General features: G+C 44.7%; 1 protein-coding gene across 1 annotated transcript in view; it reads left to right on the plus strand.

Annotated features, from left to right (window-relative positions):
- The window catches only part of EMC1 (ER membrane protein complex subunit 1), a 1,424,536-nt gene that overhangs the window by 1,101,597 nt on the left and 303,981 nt on the right, over window positions 1-18,958 (plus strand). The gene's annotated exons all lie outside the window — the stretch shown is intronic.

Below are 18,958 nucleotides of genomic sequence, written 5' to 3' on the forward strand. Positions count from 1 at the left end.
ACGTAAATAAAGGAGCCCTACTCCTTTTTTTTTTTTTTTTTTTGTAGGCACCATGGGATCTTTTACATTTAATAAGCGTGCCCAAAACTCAAAGGCCAATAACCAGAATGCAGAAGGTGACTTCTTCGGATTGACGCTACCAAACTGCTGGAGATAAATTCCAAATTCTAGCTGCTAGCAAATCCAGCTGAACCAAACACGAAGATGCAAAAAAACGGAGCCAAGATTAATCCAAACCAGAAATATTTAATAAAGAAAATCCACAACACAAACGCTTTCGCCTGGTGTTACCAGGCTTTATCAAGTGTAAAGAATAGTGATTGCACAAACTCCATTTAAAGTGCTTGAATAATGCCCATAGGTTAATTGCTTAATAACATTAAATAATTGAATTAGCCTGGTATTTAAAAAATTAAAAATACATTTAAATAAACATCCTTGCAATTCATTAAAAGACTGATTGTAAAAACTGACAATATACATTAGATATAAAAGGTTGACTGCATAAACTAAATAATGTGAGTATCTAAAAATCCAGAAGTAATAAATACATAAAATCTAAAAATACATTTGGACAAAATCAGTGTTGACATGATATCAGATGTGAACATCCAAATGTTAAGCTTCTTTTTATAATAAAATCGGGCTGAATGCCAGGTTCTTTTGATGTATGACCTTGCCCCAGCTGCCTAAAAAGAAAACTAAAAAATTACAAATATAGAACAAACCAAAAAAGCCCCATCCCAAAACAATCACAAATGCTGTTTTAGTGAAACTATGAAAGGTAAAAGAGAAATAGGGAACACAAATGGACAAAGTGTGGCCACCATAGCAAAAAAATCCCACCAGAGGGGGGGGGGATGAAAACAGCCTCAAAAAGTGTAGAAAAAGCTGGTCATCCAAACTTCTTAGAACAACTGCAAGAGTCAAAGGGCGTGGCTCCGTTTTTTTGCATGTTTGGATCTTTTACATTTAGTTGAGCTACCACCAACTCAAGCAAATGGGAACTCAATTTAACATCCCATCCAAAGGATGACACACTCAGGAGTGCAACCACCCCCATTATGCTGCATTACAGTGTCAGTAACTCATCTACCTGGCATGGGAATTGAACTTCACAGCCTTCTGCATGTGAGTGAGATCCCTAATGCACCACTGACACTCCTGTTAGAAACTACTGTACCATGGCATCTTTATTATAATCATGAAAATGACATGACTAAAATGAAAGAGCACACTGTTGGGAAAAGCTGCAAGCAGAGCAAAGGGATAAGCTTGGGAGCTTTCAAGGCCATGACACCCAGAACAAATAGCTATGACTCAGTCAGGCTCATCTCTCCTTTCTAAATATCCCACCTCAGTCCTTCAACCTTATTTCTCCTACTCTAGTTACTTGTTCTCCCATAAAAATAGGGGGTTGACTAGACTGTATTACCCAGAATCAGTGAGGCCTTTGTATTCTGAGACATGGGTACAAGCTTCAGTTTGGAAGTAGACCCTAATCCTCAGGAATCCATCCAGGTTTTAGGGAACAGACTAATTTAGTCACAGATCTCTTAGAACCTCCAGGTCTACATTCTGTGGAAGGTTTATCAAAAAGGGAAGGGAGGACGAGATTTTATTCCAGACTTGTTCTAGCTCCAAGGAAAAAGACATCTTGACACCAATTCTAGATGTGTCAGTATTAAATTATTAAAATTCAAAATGCACTGCAGGGCCATCATAATCTTCTTTTTCCTCTGGCCTTTCTACCTCCACATGCCCATTGCAAACATGCACAGAAGGCTTCTAAGATTTGGATGCAGGGAACTCACTGTCAATCGATCTCCTTGCCCTTTGGTTTGTTAGCTGCATCTTTATCATTCACAAAGGGCTTGTCACCAGTAATTGCATATTACAGAACCAAGAGTATACTTAAATATGGCCACATAGACAGTTGAATGATTCAGACAACCTCTATGGAGGAAATTAAAAAGCCCTGTAGCTCACTCTAGCATATTTCAAAGACCTAATTCAGTCTGTAAACATAACAAAGCCTTACCTTACCCAGGTGTAGAAAAATAGGTTCCTGGGGATGTTACTAGATGCAGAAAAACAGAGAGCCTTAGACCCATCAGACCTAGCTTCCGATAAGCCAATTTCAAGTTTTAGACCTTGATTTGTAAAGTGGTTATAGTAGGTAAAAAATGGCAAAGGTGTTGCCAAACTTGATAGATATAGATCATTGTGTAAAGGAGGCAGACATCTGACAACATTAATAGAATAATGATTATTCTGAGGGAATCAGAATGTAATAAAATACTGCTGTTGTTGCTGGACCTTAATGCAGAGAATGCATTTGACAAAGTAAGCTGGCATTTTATGAGTAGAGCAATGGAAGTGTTTGCATTCCCTGATACAGTAATATGGTTATTTAGGAGGATATCTGAGGGACATTTTGCAGCCAAAGAAATATTCAAATATACCCATACCTGGACGATTGTTTAATTCAGGCAGAAAGTCAGGACATACTTTTGAATCATCTGGCCTTTGTACAAAGGGTGCTAACCTGTCTGGGGTACACCGTAAACAAAAAGAAATCACACCTAGTACCCTGTCAACAAGTCATATTCCTGGGAGCACGCTTGAATACAACTTCCCAGATGGCTTTCCTCATGCCAGAGAAACAAATTCATTTGGCAACCTACTTCAAACAAGTGGCCACAAAAACCCTACTATCTGCAAGGCAAATACTAAAAGCTTTGGGGTTCATGGCCTCCTGCATTCTTTTAATTCCATATGCAAGACTGCACATGAGGAAACTACAATGGTATCAACATTCTCAGGATCTAGGAGCAATGATTCCTATTATACCTTGCCTACGCTTAGAGTTTCTTTGGTGGGCAGAGGCCTGCCACCAAAACAAGGGACTACCATTCCCACCACCCTGTGCCGCCCAAACCCTAACAGACCCATCAGATTATGCATTTTGGGGGCTCACCGGCAGGGAAGTGCATTCAGGGCAAATGGAACACAAGTCAAATGCACTTGTATGTCAATCAAAAAGAAATGTTAGCTGTACAGAATGCTGTGACAGCCTTCATGGACCACATTCTTCCAGGACAATTAATGGTAAAGACAGAGACAACACCACTGTTATGTGGTACACAAACAAGCGGGAGGGGGGGGGTACACATTCTTACCCCTATGCAGACTAGCCATGACATTGTGGAAAGCAACCCTGAGCTACCAAGTGCATCTACAAGTTAATACACTGGCAGATGAACTGAGCAGAAACCTCATGGACCCACACGAGTGGAAACTGGAGCCAAGGATTTTCAACATGTTGACAAGCAAATGGGGGAGCCCAGATATAGACCTGTTTGCCTCCCCCCAGAACTATCAATTGGACAAATTTTGCACAAGGACTCACCACAAACAAGCTTGGAAAGTGGATGCTGTGTCCTTCAGCTGGAAAAACCTATCAGTTTATGTCTTTCCTACTCTGCCTCTGCTCTCCAAAGTACTACTAAAGCTCAAACAAGACAAACCAAGGACAATTTTGATTGCACCAGATTGGCCACGCCAACACTGATATCCCCTCTTGCGCTTTGTGTCACTGTTGGCCCCATGGCACCTGCCTCAAACTCCTACCCTATTGCCTCAGCAGGAGAACCAGATTCTGCACCCTCAGTTTCATACACTGAACCTAGCAGCCTGGCTAATTACTTAATCTCTCCTTTATCAACCCTCAGTAAACCAGTGATGGATATCCTTTTAGAGGCAAGGAGGCCTAGTACTAGAAAATCGTATGCTGAAAAATGGAAAAGATTCTGTGCCTGGAACCCATCTCAAGGGATGAGTACAGCAGTGCACAATTTACCTTAGATTTTACAATACTTAACTGAGATGCTTCACAAGGGCCTACCTTTCTCCTCCATCAAATTTCACGCCTCAGCCACTTCAGTTCATTATAACACAGAACCTCCCCTCTTCTCTCATCCAATGCTTAAGCAGTTCCTCAGAAGGGCCAAAAATCTACAATCACCCAGGACAGCCCCAACTCCATCCTGGGACCTTAACTTTGTTTTGGAAAATCTCGCCCTTCCTCCTTTCGAGCCAGCTGCCACTGCGGATTTAAAATTCCTGTCTTGGAAAACAGCTTTGCTTTTAGCAATCACATCAGCAAGAAGGGTATCTGAATTACAGGCCCTCATGGCAGTGGAGCCTTTCATCATCTTTCATGCGAACAAGGTGTCCCTCAGGACCAATCGCTCCTTCATGCCCAAGGTGGTATCCATTGTGGCCCTTAATCAGTCCATTCATTTGCCAACCTTCTTTCCTAGCCCACAGAACAAAGGGGAACAGAAAATGCACTCCTTAGACTTGCACAGACAACTTAGACTCTACTTGGACAGGACTAAACCTCAAAGGAAATCTGACCAACTGCTGGTGGCATTTGCTGCAGAGACAGAGGGGGGAAGGCTATTTCAAAGCAAACCATTTCCAAATGGATAGGCAATTGCATTCATTTCTGCTACAAGCACCATGGAAAACCTATCCCACAGGGTATCAGACCCCACTCAACCAGGGCTGCATCTACCTCTACAGCCTTTCTCGGAGGCGTCCCTACCAGGGACATCCTAGAAGCTGCTACCTGGAGTTCAGTACATACTTTCACCAAGCATTACCATCTGCCAATTTTCTCTAAATCCAGAGCTGGCTTTGCCACTGCAGTCTTGCAGGGCCTTATAGCTGGTCCTAATGCTATCTAAATTCCTCTTCCCATCCTTAGCTTTGGGAATCTACACAAATGTGATGACTGCAACAGTGAAACACGAAGAACATAGTACAGTTGTGTATGCTTACCATAAATGTAGATGTTCGCATGTATTCACTGTTGCAGTCCTGGTTACCCTCCCTCCATCCCCCTTTCTTCTTTTGGCTGTACCTCTACTCTCCTTTACTATGCTCAAAAGCTTTTTGGTGTATTTGCTTTTTTGTTGGAGGTATAACCTTGTATATTTATAGATTTAATTGCTTCCCATTAGGGGGGCACCTGACATCTGGGGCAAGAAAAACTGATGTAATGGCGTCGGCTGCATGTTTTATACCCCTGACATCATGGAAGAAGGGACAGCAACCAATGCAGGACCCAAGACTTTGTTAATCAGGCCGACTGAGGGCTACTGCAAGCAGATAACCCAAATGTGATGACTGCAACAGTGAATACACTCAAACATCTACATTTATGGTAGGTGTATACAACTGTACTTTTTTTAACCCCCCAGGAAGGATGGTCCTTGGCCACCAATTTTAGACTTGTCCCAACTCATTCTGTTCCTTCAGGTCCCCACCTTCAGGATGTTTACTCTATAAACTGTTTCCACTGTTGCTATCTCAAGCTTACTTGGGTTTCCTTAGACAGAAAGGATGCATAACCCAAGTGTAATGACTGCAACAGTGAAACACAATGAACATCTATAAGTTTTCTGAATATTGATTTAACAGGTGTAGTGGGGAAAAAATTAAAACTAAAATTCTTCAAAAGTTTGACAACAGTAATCATTTCTTACGTAGAACCAGTTGCCATCCATCTCATCTGCTGGATTCTTTACCCTATGGAGAGTTACTGAGAGTCTACAGACTATGTACTGATGAAAAAGAATTATGCAAGGAAATGTATGCTTCTGTAAATATGATGTTCATCGTGTTTCACTGTTACAGTCATTACTCTTGGGTTATCCTGCTTGCAGGCTACCCTCAGTCAGCCAGAATTCCAAAGTCTAGGTCCGGCGTTGGTTGCTGTCGCCTCTTCCCTGACGTCAGTGCGCCAGGGGTATAAAAGATGCAGCCGACGCCATTTTCTTCAGTCTTTCTTGCCGCGTGGTGCCCGAAGCAAAAGCAGTTCGCAAGTGCTGGTCGGCCGACTCCTGAGATTTTCAAATCCGAATTTCAGAACCAAAGTCTTCATTAAAGCTAAGTACCCCATTGGGGAAATTTTTTTTTTCTTGCTCCAGACCGATGTCAGAAAAAGTTAACAATTGTATTTCTTGTGGGAAGCAAATACCTCATAAGGATTTCCACTCTTACTGTATTCCTTGCCTAGGACCTGATCACAACGTTGCTAGTTGTTGGTTTTGTGCTAGATTCAACCAACGCACTATTAAGCGTCGGTTTGATTTTGCTTTACATTACTTTGGCTGAAGATTTAACTACATAATGCTGTCAGAACAACCGACGACCGGAATTCATAAAAAACGCAAAGACAAAGAAAAGGACAGGAATCCGAGGTCCAAAACCGACGACGAAGCCTCTTCTAGGCCAGTCGCCGGTTTGCCAGTTCTCAGTGAGGTGCTTTTGCAGCCCCTGACACCTGCTACCTCAGAGCCACAGGCCACCTCCGACTCCCACATGGAGACAACTAGGCCTCTGGAAACTCAAGGTATTGGGCCTACGGAAACTATTCCCTCATTTGGGTCTGGAGCCGCTGAGCAGGCATCGGCTTCTGAGGGTGTTTTCAGACCTTCACAGCTTACTATCAAGTCCACTTCAGCAGCCAAGGCAAAGTCTAAAACACCATTAAAGACAAAGAAACAAGTACAGCATTCTCCTGGACAGTCATCCATGCCAAAGAAACAGATGCTTAAAATGGCCGAGGACCTAATTACTTTGATCAGGGGTTCCCATCCCCCACTTGGTAAAAGGCCTAGGCAAGACGCTGACTATGACTCCTCTGACTAGGTTTCTATTTCCTCTGATTCCTCTTCAGAACAGGGATATTCTCTTCCTCCCTATGAGGATTCTGATGCTGAAGAATCCATCCCTTCAGCCTCTTCTCCTGAGGAGTACTCTTTTGGAGAAACCCTATACACAATGAGGGAGTATTTCCATTGGGAGAGCCAGGATTATTCATAATCCAAGAAAAGGCACAGAGACTTTCTTTTATTGCCTCAGCACAGGCCCCTTGCTACCCCTCCTGTACTAGATATTGTTGATTATGTTTTTTCTGAATCCAGTTTGTCTCCAGATTCTTGACCCCCTGCACCAGTCAAGCCAGATAGGTACTACAGGGTCCCAGAGTCTCATAAATGTATTTATAAAAACCCTGCTGCTGACCCAGAAACAATTTCTCAGGGTCCCAAAGGGGTCAAGGCCTCCACTGCAAAAAAACCTGTTCCCTCTGACAGGGATTCTAGAGCACTGGATAGAAGGGGGAAAAAGTTTACACTTCTGCTACTTTAGCTGTAAGGGCTTTAAACTGCCAGTTTCACATGCTTAAATATCAACAATATCTAATGTCTTTGCTAAAACAGAAAATGCTTACAAGCTCAGAAGGTCCTGACAATAAGGAAATGCAGGATTTATTGCATGCAGCTGAACAAGTTGGAAAGCATACTCTGCAATGTGGTTTTGATTCATTAGAGGCTTCTTGCAGAGCTGCAGTTACAGGCTCTGTCATTCGAAGGCATGCTTTGTTAAAAGAACAAAGTTTACCTGATCATGTTAAAGCAAAATTATTGGATGCTCTATTACAGCATGATACTTTGTTTGGTGTTAAGGCAGAAGAGGTGTTAAAGAAAATGGAGGATAAAGCTAAATCAATGCAGACAGTAAAGGATTTCTTACAGGTTCAGCCACCTAGATTTAGCCGGAACTGGCCTTCTAAAAACTGGTCCTTTCCAGTGTTAGACAGGCCACGAAGAGGCAGATACAGACGCCCAAGAGGCAGATCTCAGCCCCAAGGCTCATACAGACCTAAACAATGGGGTGCTGCCGCCCCCAAAGGCGGAGAAGACAAATCACAACCTTATAGGAAACAGTCCCAATGACTTCCCTCTACAAAAGCCACGCGCTTACCTTTTGACAGCACCCTTAGGGGGAAAACTAGCTCTCTTCTCCAAAATTGGCACGTGATCACCCAGGACAAATGGGTACTGAATATTGTTTCTCAGGGTTACAGGTTCCACTTTCACACCCTCCCAAGGTCAAAAGGTATACCAGACCTGCCACAAAACCAATGGGCAGAGGCACAAAAACAAATTTCTGCACTCATGAACATGAGAGCTATTCAAAAAGTACCACAGAAAGAACAAGGGCAAGGATTTTACTCAAGACTTTTCTTGGTACCCAGAAAAGACAAAGCCTGGAGACCAATACTGGACCTATCATTTCTAAATACTTTCCTGGATGTTCCAAAATTCAGAATGTTGACACTGCAGCAACTTCTACCCATGCTGGGCAAGAAGTCTTGGCTAGTTACTTTGGACCTCAGAGACACATACCTGCATGTCCCAATCAGACAGTCTTGCAGAAGATACCTCAGATTCATAGCTGGCTCAATGCATTACCAATTCTCTATACTGCTCTTTGGCTTATCTACTGCGCCCAGAGTCTTCACAAAATGCCCGGCACCAGTAATTGCATTTTGTAGACAAAAGGAATTCAAATATATCCCTACTTGGACGACTGCCTTATTCAAGCAGAGAGCAAGGACTTTCTACTAAAGCATCTGGCGTTTGTAAAACAATTACTAATTTGCCTAGGGTACACAGTAAACGAAAAGAAATCAAAACTAGTGCCCTCTCAAGAGATAATATTCCTGGGTGCAAGCTTAAATACAACTGACCAGATGGCTTATCTCACGCCAGACAAGCAAAGGCAACTGACTCATTACTTTCAAATGATGGCAACAAAGACCCAGCTACCTGCAAGAAAAATTCTGCAGGCTTTGGGATTCATGGCATCTTGCATCCTGCTAATACCATATGCAAGACTGCATATGAAGAAGCTACAATGGTACCTAAAAAGTGTTTGGACTCAGCATTGCCACAGCCTGGAAACAATAATAACTCTTATTCCCTGCCTGCAACAGGAGTTTCGATGGTGGGCACTGGCCTGTCACCACAACAAGGGACAGCCTTTCACGTTACCCATAGCCAGGCAGACACTAACAACAGATGCATCGGATTATGCCTGGGGGGCACACATGGCAGGAAAATGTATTCAGGGCACGTGGCCCAAGGACCAAATGCATCTTCACATCAATCAGAAAGAGATGCTGGCTGTACAGAATGCCCTGACAGCCTTCAAGGACCTACTACGTCCAGGACAACTATTACTAAAGACAGACAATACTACAGTTATGTGGTACATAAACAAGCAAGGGGGCACAAATTCCTACCCACTCTGCAGGCAAGCCATCACTTTGTGGAACACAGCACTGACCTACCAAATACATCTGCAGGCACAATTCCTGCCAGGAAAGAAAAATACTCTGGCAGATGAACTAAGCAGAAACCTCATGGACCCTCACGAGTGGAAACTAAATCCACAGGTCTTCAGCTTGATAACAAAGAAATGGGGATGCCCAGACATAGATCTATTTGCCTCCCCTCACAACTACCAACTACAGAGGTTCTGCACAAGGACTTCTCACTCAAAAGCATGGAAAGTGGATGCTCTATCTTTCAGCTGGAAAAGCCTAACCGTTTTTGCCTTTCCACCACTGCCTCTCCTTCCCAAGGTACTCCTAAAAGTCAGACAAGAGAAGCCAAAAATTATTTTGATTGCCTCAGACTGGCCATGCCAGCACTGGTACACAATCCTAAAGAGCCTGTCTCAAGGCCCAGCCTGGACATTACCTCTAATTCCTCATCTTCTGACTCAACAAAACAATCAGATCCTGCACAGCCAACTCAGAACCTTAAGTCTGGCTGCATGGCGGATAATATAGCCACTCAGAACACACCTCTCTCTACAGCTGTTATGGATGTCATTTTGGAAACCAGGAGGCCCAGCACCAGGAAATCTTATGAAGAAAAATGGAAGAGATTCTGTGCTTGGAACCAGGCACAAGGACTTGACCCACTTGTTCCAAATATTTCTCAGATTTTACAATACCTAACTGAGATGCTGGACAAAGGCTTATCCTTCTCATCAATTTAGATCCATGCCTCTGCCATTTCGGCTCATTACAGCACGGAACCTCCTATTTTCTCTCATCCACTGTTAAGACAGTACCTCAGAGGGGCAAAAAACATAAGACCCCAAAGGAGAGCACCGATATCTACATGGGACCTCAACTTTGTCTTAGAAAAGCTCACACTACCTCCTTTTGAGCCAGCCAATACAGCTGACATAAAATTCTTATCATGGAAAACTGCTCTGCTCCTAGCAATAACTTCAGCAAGAAGAGTCTCAGAGTTACAGGCATTAATGGCAGAAGAACCTTTTATCATTTTTCATCCGGACAGGGTTTCTGTAAGGACAAACCCAACTTTTATGCCGAAGGTAGTGTCCAGTGTGGCTCTTAACCAAACCATTCATTTGCCAACATTTTATCCAAATCCCTAGAATAAAGGGGAGAGACTTCTGCACTCTTTGGACATACACAGCCAGCTACACTTCTACTTGGACAAAACAAAAGCTTTCAGAAAAACTGAGCAACTGTTTATAGCATATGCTGCAGGATCAAAAGGAAAGGTCATCTCAAAGCAGACTATTTCAAAATGGATAGGACCTTGCATTCATTTTTGCTATGCACAGCATGGCAAGTCAGTGCCTAAGAATATTAGGCCACATTCTACCAGGGCAGCAACCACCTCAGCAGCCTTTCTCAGAGGGGTACCAACCAAGGAAATTTTGGGGACTGCAACTTGGAATTCATTGCACACTTTTACCAAGCATTATCACTTGCCTCTTTATTCTAAATCCAGAGCAGGCTTTGCCACTGCAGTTCTGCAGGGCCTCATAGCCACTCCTAATCTTATTTAGACCCAGCCACCCTACCTCAGCTTTGAGATTCAACCCAAGTGTAATGACTGCAACAGTGAAACATGATGAACATAGTACAGTTGTGTACCTACCATAAATGTAGATGTTCGAGTGTATTCACTGTTGCAGTCCAGGTTACCCACCCTCCACCCCTCTTTCTTTGCTGGGACTTATCTATACTTCTCTATCCTATACAACGTATGTGGTGTATTTGCTTGTAGATGAAGGTATTGTTTTTATTTTACTGTATGTTTTTATAAGCAATATGTATTGCCTACCTCCTTGGGGGCACCTGACATCTGGGGCAAGGAAAAACTGAAGAAAATGGCGTCTGCTGCACTGCATCTTATATACCCCTGGTGCACTGACGTCAGGGAAGATGCGACAGCAACCAACACCAGATCAGGACTTTGGAATTCATTCTGACTGAGGGTAGTCTGCCAGCAGGATAACCCAAGTGTAATGACTGCAACAGTGAAATACACTCGAACATCTACATTTATGGTAGGTACACAACTGTACTTTCTAGCATGGGAGATTGCTCTTCAAGCAAAGGTAATTCTGACAGCTGTTTATATTCCCTCAGCTCAAAATGTTCAGACAGAAACACTGAGCAGATCCGTGACACAAGCATATGAATGGATAATCCACAGGGATGTATTTCTGGACATTCTTCACCAGTGGGGTACACCTCAAAAAGATCTCTTTGCCACCCCTGTGAACAGACCACTTCCAAAGTTGTCACATTCCCACACCCTCTGGTTTGGAAGGTGAATGCCCTACCATTCTCATGGAAGGAGATGTTTCTGTACGCATTCCCCCCTTCCCCATAATTCAGAAAGTCCTGGTGAAGATACATAAGGACAAACCAAAAATCTTTTTGGTGACTACCTTTTGGCCAAGACAGCATTGGTTCCCTCTTCTTCTGCAGTTAGCTAAGGGCAGTCATCACAAGTACCTGACAGGGTGGATCTACTTACACAAGACAAGGCATCTCTTATTCATCTACATCTAGCAACACTGAACCTGACTTTGTGGGTGATAGGCTTCTGATTCCTTTCAGGCACCTTTTCTCTGAGGACATGCTTCTAGTCCTGCAGGAGGCCAGGAAACCTAATACTAGGAGATCCTACTTGTCCAAATGGAAGAGGTTCTCCAGCTGGTGTCTTAATAAGAGACTAGATCCATTTTCAGTGGATATCCCCTAGTCCTTTCTTACTTTTGTGAGCTGCTGAAGGCTAGACTTGCTTATTCTTCAGTTAAATCCCAATTATCAGCCATTTCTGCATGTCTGTCTTTGTCTCCCGTACTAACTTCTAGACTAGAAGTTAAACTTTTCTTATAAAGTGTCCTTTACATCAGAGCTCCCAGGAGATCTGTTTCTCCTCCCTGGAACCTAAATTTTGTTTTAGAAAAACTAACCCAGCCTCCCTTTGAGCCTGCTGCCTCAGCTTCCCTAAAATTCTGTACTTGATAAACTATTTTACTGGTAGCCATTACTTCTGCTAGGCGAATTTCAGAACTCCAAGCTTTAATAGCTTCACAACCCTTTCTGATTTTTCACAAGAATAGGGTGTCCCTTCGTACCAACCCTTCCTTCCTGCCTAAAGTGGTTAATGACTATTCCCTCAGTCTATGCACTTACCCACCTTTTTCCCCTTCTCCTCAAAACTCCAGTGAAAGGGTGTTGCATACCTTGGAATTACACAGATAACTCAGATTATATTTGGATAAGACCAAATCCATTAGAAAGTCTGAGCAGTTTTGTTTCTTTTCACCCTAGGGCAGTGGGAAAACCTGTCTCTAAACAGACTGTTTCATCTTGGATCTGTAGGGCATTTTCCTTTTGCTATATCTCTCAGGGGAAAACTTTCTTTCTCTGTTAAGGCCTACTCTAGTAGAGAGGTGGCTTCCTCTGGAGCCTTCTTTAAAGGACTCAACACTGCTTCTGTCCTGTAAGCAGCCACTTGTTCCTCTCCAGATCCAGAGCAGGATTTACTAGGGCAGTTCTGCATGGCCTTATGGAGAGCTCTTGTGCCCCTCTTCTCACTCATGAGCTTTGGTATTCTTATGAATTATGAATACTGCAGCATGGGAATAGAAGGACATAGAATAGTGTGTAGAATCTTACCATAACCATAGATGTCCTTCTGTTCCTTGTTGCAATATTGTATCCCACCCTCCTCCCCTCTTGGTTCACACTCTTCTTTGGATATTTCCTAATTGCCTCTTGTCCTTGGACTGGTGGTCTGACTCGAGCATTCAGTTCTGAGGATGGTACGTGCAGATGTCAGTTTTATGGCTGAAGTTGTTTGTTCTATGTGGAGTGTCACATGCACCTTGCAGTAGCTTAAGTCTGTGGTATACTGGCCAAATGTTCAGGTCACCCAGGCAGGGCTCTCTGTCATGTTATGAATATCTAACATTGAAGAGAAGGACATCTGTGGTTATGATAACATTTTACACAACTATTCTTTTTTAGTGATAACTCAATAAAGGTGTTAAAAAGAGAGAAAAACAGAGCCTTTTCTCCAGAAAGAGCACTGTTTTATTGTCCCAGTACTATTAGGCAATCTCAGAACAAAACACCGTCGCATCAAGGGAATTCTTGACAGTTCTGGAATACATGGTTTCCTATATATTAGTGGTTCCTCTAGCAAGACTGCATATGAGGAAGCTACAATGGACCGGAGGGCAGATGGGTGTAACCACATTCAGTCCCTGGCGTGTCCAATTCCCATCTTACCTTGCATAAGGAAAGCGCTCTCATAGTGAATAAACCAGGAGCAACTAAACCCATGGTACACTTCAAATTGGCCCAACGGTCTCAAACTATGATTTCATACTCATCTGACTCAGACTGTGCAGGTCATATGGGAAACTTTGGAATTCATGACTTGGGCAAGAATTTCAGAAAAGGGCACATCAGTGTCAGAGATGATGGCAGTGGTATTAGCATTCAAACATAACTCAGACCCTGAATATCCTTGCAGGCAACACCACAGTTGTGTAGTACATCAACAAGCAAGTTGATACCTATTCCTACTGTCTATACAGGTTAGCTGTGCATACTTGGGAGACAGCCTAGAGTCAAGCCTTGACCCTATGGGTGAATTACTTCCCTTTTCTGGAGAGTGTCTTGGCAGGCAAGTTGGTCAGGACAAAATAAGATCTGTATGAAAGGGTATTAAATAGCCTAGTACCAACCTATGAACCTATCACCCCGGGGATCTTGTCAGTCGCCCTACTAGACAGGGGTCCAGGGAAGTAGATATTGTGGGAAGAAATAGCCAGGGAATTGTTATGGCTAGGTTTGTATAGGACCTAGGGCCGATAGCCTAGTACCAACCTATGAACATATGCGTTCCTAGATTTAATGCACATATGAGTTGTAGCAGAAGTAAACCTTTGATCTGATGTTGTTAGTGAGACTTTGATGCAGGCAGACCTTGCACCACGGACCTGATACTTGCCTTCTGTAGATCCGTTTCTGGGCCAGATGTATAGCCCATTCATTAACTGCCCTGACTCTCCGTCCAGAGTATCTATTAGATCCACCAGGAGCCTGTAAAAATATGATGTGGTGTATCTTGTGGACCAGCTGTTGGCAGCCAGGGGGATACCCACACTTTCTAAGACCCATCCACCTGCAGGACTTGGGTTGGTTTCTCCATGGAGTCCTTCTTGCACTCCTCCTTCGACCATTTCGATTCCGAAGCCTTCTGCTCCGACACCCTTCTCGGAAGCCATCATCTCGGCACCTATAGTGGACCCCACTCAGGCTCCGGGATTGCCCCTTTAGTCTTCGGTTCCTGTGGAACTGGTCCTTCCTCAATCTGGAGTTTGGGGGATGGTGTTTGTTCTCTGTTCCTTCCTCGGTGCTGATAGCCACATCTGCACCGATCCTGCTTGAGGCTCCATTCATGGGGATGGATTCATCGGAGTGGGATGTGACCCTGGTCCTGAGTTTGTATTTCTCAGTTCCAGGCTCCCATCCCTCTTCGGGCGGACCTGCTTTCCACGCGATGGAGAGGGCTCTTGCATGTGGAAGCACTCCTTTGACGTTGGAACCCCAGTTTTTGCCTCCTTGAGCTACAGCTGCCACAGACTACCCCCCGACGCACCGGGCTGAAAAGCCACAGAATACCCCTGCTCAGGGTCCCTGCTCTTTCAAGTCCTCCTCAGAGACCCCCCCACTGAGGAGTCCCCTTGAAAGAGGATGTGCAAGAGGTAGCACATGGACTCACCCGAGGAATCCTTAACGGAAGACGTGGATTACGATGATGGTGAAGGGGTCCCCGCAGTCACTTCCTGATGATGTCTCCTTCGGAGACATCCTGGAAATGCTAAAATAGAGAGGTGACTGCCCTTCAACCCTTTGTCTGAGGAGTTCGTGTTTCTGTAGGCTTTCCGCGCCCGGCCGTCTACGTCTTGGGTGACCCCGCCTACCGACGAGCTTGTCCAGCTCATCGTGTAGCGCGCGTGGAAGAACCCTGAGTCCATTGAGGCGATCCCTTGGAAACCTAACAAAATTCTTTCCCCTCCCGAGGAGAATCCGCATTGGTCCACAGATTTACCAGTTGACGCTGTGGTGGTGGCAGACACAAAAAAGCACTTGGCTGAGGAAAGTCCCACTGTCCACCCACCCAACAGGGAGTCCAGGGCGGTGGACAGACTTGGGAAGTGAGTTTTTGCATCAGGGACCTTTGCAATACGGTCCCTGAACTATTTGTCAGATTTTACAAAGCTCCAGAGGGACCTGATCTCCGAACTCTCTGTGACACTTGCAGGACAGCTGTCTGACAAGGTCAGGGCCAAAGTAGCCTTGCAGCTCAAAACCCTGGAATCAATATCCAACTCATCCATGAGGTTGTTATCGCATGTGACCGAAGGGATGGCTAGAGCAGCAGGTTCGGTCATTGTCATGAGGTGGCATGCCTGGATGCGCATTTGTGACCTTGCAGACCCCTTCAAGTCTTCATTTTTGAATGCTCCCATCGAAGCATCTTCCCTTTTTGGCTCCAAAGTGAAGGACACACTAGCCAGATGCGAGCAAAATGAAAAGACCCTGTCTGCTGTAGGCCTATGGTTTTCCAACCCTCAACGTACCTTCTCCAGGAATCAGAGGAGTGGAAAATGTGGCACAAAAAATCTCAAGTGATGATGATACTTCCAAGGGCAGAGGAGGTAACAATTCCGGAAGACGCCCCTACAGAGGCAGAGGGGGGTCCCTCATAACCAAGGCTCCAGGGACTCCTCTCGACAGCCTTATCAGCCCTCCTGAGGAGTAGCCCAATTGCTTACCTCTGGAAGCAGTCGGGGGTTGTTTTTCTCTGCACCAAGCTGCCTGGCAATCTATTACCACCGATCGTTGGGTGCAGAGTATAATCACCAGAGGTTACATCATTCCCCTTTCTTATCAACCAAATCTTCCAAAAAAGCTTCCTGCTGTTCCACCCAGTCAAAGGGAAGAAGCAGCTTCAGAGATAATAAAACTGTCTCAAAAGAGTGTCATTCAGCCAGTCCCACCAGAGCAACGTGGATCCGGATTCTACTCTAGATTTTTTTTGGTGCCAAAAAAGACAGGAGACTGGAGACCCATTTTGGATCTCAGCAGCTTAAACAAGTCTGTCACCCAAACCAAATTCCAGATGGTCATGGTTCAGTCCATTCTCCCTTTTTTAAGGGAAGGCGATTGGATGTGCTCGATAGATCTCCGGGATGCGTATTGCCACATCAAAATGGACAAACGTTCCAGGAGTCTGCTTCACTTCTGGCTAGGGGCCAGTCATTATCAATTTCCTGCCCTGCCTTTCAGTCTCTCCACAGCCCCCAGAGTGTTCACGAAGTGCATGGCAGTGGTCACAGTTCACTTGAGATTGCAAGGATTCCGGGTATTTCCACATTTGGACAAGTGGCTCCTCTTTGCCCCTACCAAGTGTCTTCTGGTAACAGCACTGAATTATACATTCTCTGCCAAATTTTTTGGGAATAACAGTACATTGAGAGAAATCAAACCTTACTCCTACACAACAAATAGAATTCATTGGAGCATTGTTCAATACCCGGTCCTCTCTAGTGTCACTCCCAAATCACAGACTCCGGCGATTGAGGCTCCAGCTCCGAGTGACACTCTGTCAAACAAAAGTTTCAGTAAGAGATGTTCTTCAGGCCCTAGAATCTATGGCAGCTTCAATTCCAGTAGTGCCCCTAGCGAAGCTGCATATGCGGATCCTACAATGCCGCCTCCTTTGTCAATGGTTCCCAGACTCTCACCCCTCACTTACCAAATTCAAATAACCAACTCCTGCAAACAGGACCTCCTTTGGTGGATGGGTCCAGACACAGAACTTTGGAGTCGCCCATTTCAATCCCCTCAGCCCAGGGCCATTTTGATCACGGATGCGTTCCTGATCGGGTGGGGGGGTGGGGGGGTCATTTCCAAGGAAAAACGGTCCAAGGCATATGGTCCACCTCAGAGGCCCACCTGCATATCAGCATTCTGGATCTGAGAGCAGTGCTGTTGGTTGTGCAAGCTTTTCATTTGGTTCTCCCTTCTGGGACAATTGCCGTTCAGTTAGACAACATGTCAGTGGTCTGGTATATCGGCAAGCAAGAAGGAACCAAGTCCTACCCCCTGTGTCGAGAGGCCGTGAGAATTTGTCAGTGGGCGATGGCTTCCAACCGCTTTTTGATAGCGATGCATATCCCGGCGAGCTCCAGCATAATTGCAGACAAACTGAGCAGATGCATCCTCCTGCCTCGTGAGTGGTCCCTCAATCCAGAGGTGGCAACAGAAATCTTCAGCCACTGAGGCCAGCCTTGCTGCAATCTTTTCGCCTCCCCATCGAACAAGTGCAGCAGCTACTTTGCCCTGTTTCCCCCAGAGGGGGAGTCCCTGAGTGACGCTCTAATCCACGATTGGCCCACAGGACTTCTTTACTCTTATCCCTCCCATTCCCTTGATTACACAATTTCTAAAGAAAGCTCTTTGGTTGAGATGCAAGGTGATCCTCATAGCCCCATTTTGGCCTTGACAAGTTTGGTTCCTTTTTCTTCAGCCTCACCTAGTATACCAGCCGTGGATTCTGGACCCTCTTCCAGATCTGATTACTCTCCCCCAAGGGTTGAGCCATCTGAATCTGTTCAGTCTCAAGCTGACCGCTTGGTTTATCCACTTCTGTTAGTTGCCAGGCAAGCTAATCTCTCGTCACCTGTTCAAGACATCATTCTGGCCTCTCATAAACCATCCACCAGAAGACTGTATCAGGATAAATAGAAACTGTTCTCCATCTGGGCTAAGGATAACATGCTAGACCCGTATTCAGCTCCAGTGACTGCGGTGCTGCAATACTTGGCTAAGTTTTTTGATAACGGAGCCTCTACCTCTACCGTATGAGTACACCTGGTGGCAATTTCTGATTTCCACAGTGGTATAGATGGCACCCTTTACATCTCTTTACACCTATGCAAAGCCTTTCTCAAGGGAACCTCTCATATCAGGCCTCCTGTCAGACAGCCTGTGAAACCATGGAACCTCTCCTTAGTCCTTCAGTCTTTGACTCAAAAACCCTCTGAATCCGCAGTGAAGTGTGACCTAAAGTGCTTGCCTTGGAAGTCTTTGTTCTTAGTAGCCATCACGTCAGCCAGACGGGTCTCAGAGCTGCAGGCATTTTGTGTCAAGAGGCACCGTCTGGTCTTCCATAAAGACAGAGTATCACTTTGGACGAATTCATCCTTCCTTCCCAGAGTTGTTTCGGAATTTTCCATTAACCAGACCATTGACTTACCGGTGTTCTTTCTGAAATTTTCCAATAACTGAGAGTACTGCCTACATTCCTTGAATGCACATAGGCAACTGAGATTTTGCCTAGACAGGACCAAACCTGTCCGTAAGTCCGAACGGCTTTTCATCTCCTTTTCTGGGCCCAGAATGGGAAATGCTGTTTTTAAGGTTACATTATCAAAATGGCTAAGGGACTGCATATGTTTCATCTACTCCCTCATAAAAGAACCTATGCCAAAAGTTAAAGCTCATTCCACTAGCTCATTCCACTAGATCTATGGCAGCATCTGTGACTTTCCATTCCAGGGCTTCTATGGATGACATTTGTGCTGCAGCCACTTGGGCTAAGCCCCATACCTTTATCAATCATTGCAAATTGGACTTGGTCTCCAGAGGGAGAGCTGCCTTTGACTCAAT

The sequence above is a fragment of the Protopterus annectens genome, chromosome 1.part1 (assembly GCF_019279795.1).
Source record: "Protopterus annectens isolate FY-2018-M chromosome 1.part1, PAN1.0, whole genome shotgun sequence".
NCBI classification, from domain to species: Eukaryota; Metazoa; Chordata; order Ceratodontiformes; family Protopteridae; genus Protopterus; species Protopterus annectens.